The 2,401-nt window shown below is 55.2% G+C and overlaps 1 protein-coding gene across 1 annotated transcript in view; it reads right to left on the bottom strand.

Annotated features, from left to right (window-relative positions):
* The window catches only part of PLEKHG4B (pleckstrin homology and RhoGEF domain containing G4B), a 97,865-nt gene that overhangs the window by 95,039 nt on the left and 425 nt on the right, over positions 1-2,401 (bottom strand).

Genomic DNA, 2,401 nt, shown 5'->3' with positions numbered 1-2,401 from the left:
CCTCCTGGGTTCAGGCAATTCTCCTGCCTCAGCCTCCTGAGTAGCTGGGATTACAGGCACGCGCCACCATGCCCAGCTAATTTTTTGTATTTTTAGTAGAGACGAGGTTTCACCATGTTGACCAGGATGGTCTCGATCTCTTGACCTCGTGATCCACCCGCCTCGGCCTCCCAAAGTGCTGGGATTACAGGCGTGGGCCACCGCATAATTCCTGCAAACAATCACAGACTTAAGTTCAGAGACGCTGAGCTACTGGCCCAAAGGACCACAGTTGGTGGAGGGTGGACGTGTGCGTTTTCAAGATCCCAGGCCTGTTACTGGGGCACAAGGGTGGGGCCCCGAGCCTACTACCCACAGGGCCCCCGAATGGTAAAAGAGAATGGTGGGTGCCTTCTGCTCACTGGAGTCCAGATTCCCAGGCCCAGGACCAACTCCTTCAGAACAGAACGCGCCACCTCCCAACCCCTCCAGCCACCCACTTGCCCCAGTCTTTTCCTCCTCACTCTCCCCCTGCTCAGAAGCATGCTGGATTCTCAGCTCAAAGTCTGAGGCTTTGTCTTCCAACAATATGGTGGAAGAAGGGAGCCCCTCACCACACACATGACACCCGAAACCCTGGTTGGACCCATCAGCACTGGCCCGTCCACAGGGAGCCCCTGCCCTGCCAGGCGTGGGAGGACCCAGGTGGGGTCCAGAACTGCTGCCCCAGGGCACAGAGGCACTGATGCTGCCTCAGCCAGGAGAGGCACCAGAAATTCAGGGCCCTTGAGGGGAGATGCAGAACCAGGGCCTCGAGTTTGGCTAAAACCTAGCTTTGCTGCTTCTTGGCAGTGAGACACTGGGCAGGCGTTGAAGCCTCAATTGCCACCATGTGTAGAACAAGTAGCCCCACCCTGGAGGTCCGAGGTTAGGGTTAGCAGGCTCTAGATGGCCTGACTTTTGTTCAAACGCAAAGAGAGGACAAACTCATTCTGTTTAGAAAGAGGGAGGAGCGGTGTCTGAGCTGGACTCAAATGATTTCCCACAAAAATCTCTGAGATCTGGGCATGTGGGGCCTCCTGTGTTGGCTGGATGAAACAGCCTGTGAACACAGGTCTCAGAGAGCCTTGGGGCAAATTATTTCCTCAGCCCAGCATTTTTGGGATACTTTACAAATAATGAAGAATTTCTGTGAGACCACCGGCCGGCTTGAGAGCTAGCCAGTGTCACAGATCCCAGAAAGGTGATGTCCGACTAGACCGACCCACCCACCAGAAAGGCCTGCAGGGCCCCCTCTACCAGGATAAAAGATGAGAGGCCTCCCGCTAACACAGGGGACCTGGCACCCTGGCCTACCAGCAGGCTGCAGGTTCAGAGGCCTGTGTCCTCCCAGCCCAGGCCACACTTGCATTTGCACACCAGATGCTGGGCGCACAGTGAAATAAAAACCCGGTGTCTCCTCAGAAGCAGAAGTGGGTATCACCCACTCCTCGGTGGGGGTCACCAAGCACTGCTGTCCAGTGGGTTATGATCCCATCAAGAACGTAACTGCTGGATCTCACAGAATCTCAGAAATGTCAGCCTCCTAAAGCTCTCTCACGTTCCTCCTGACCCAGAGAACCTGGAATTTGGTGAATTCGAGGTCGGCTGGGGGAAACTGAAAGTTTAAACTCACCTTTGTCCATTTTACACGAAGATTTACAGTAAATCTCTGGACAGGAAGCTGAGAAACCTGCCTTCCCAGGCATCTTGAATCAGGGCCCACCGGCTGCCTAAGGCTCAGCTAGAAGTAGCAATTACGCACCGTTTAGACGGCATTTAACTTAATTTTTAATTATGTGTTTTAAATCTTAATTAGACACCTAGACTTACCGACTAAACTTTTTAAGCAGAAGTGCTGCTGGGTAACAGGGGCAGACGGTAATTACCACGCCTCGACCACGCTTTGGCTTCACGCGAAACGGGGAAAGGCAAACCCAGTACACTGAAAAACCTGGAAACAGCTTCATCGCCCGGTCCCAAACCTGAAGTAACTGTCTTGTTTTACCAGAAAATGTTTCTTACTTAAGTCAACGGGCATGGCGACACGAAAGTCACCCGCGGCATTTTTAAGCAAAAATTCTTTGTTTCCGGCGCCACAGTTCCCGGTTCTGTCCCATCGGTTAACGCAGCAACTCAGTTTTGGCGAAGAGATTTCAGGGAACTCCCCGCGCCGGGGCGATTCTTCTCCAAGGAGCCACGAGGTTGGGGAAACGGGGCCTGGAAAGTTCTCTCTGCTCCGGCAGCAGCCGCGGGCAGGTCCCAGGACCCACGCCCGGACCCCCAGCGCGCCCGGCCGGGCCGACCCGCCCAACCCCGGCGCCCGCCTGCGCTCCCAGTTACCCCACCCCGTACCCGCCCGCGCCCTCACCCACCCTCCCCC

Source organism: Cebus imitator, unplaced genomic scaffold (assembly GCF_001604975.1).
Source record: "Cebus imitator isolate Cc_AM_T3 unplaced genomic scaffold, Cebus_imitator-1.0 Scaffold835, whole genome shotgun sequence".
Taxonomy (NCBI): Eukaryota; Metazoa; Chordata; class Mammalia; order Primates; family Cebidae; genus Cebus; species Cebus imitator.
The sequence above is the reverse complement of the archived record's forward strand: the minus strand, read 5'-3'. Positions and strand labels throughout refer to the sequence as shown.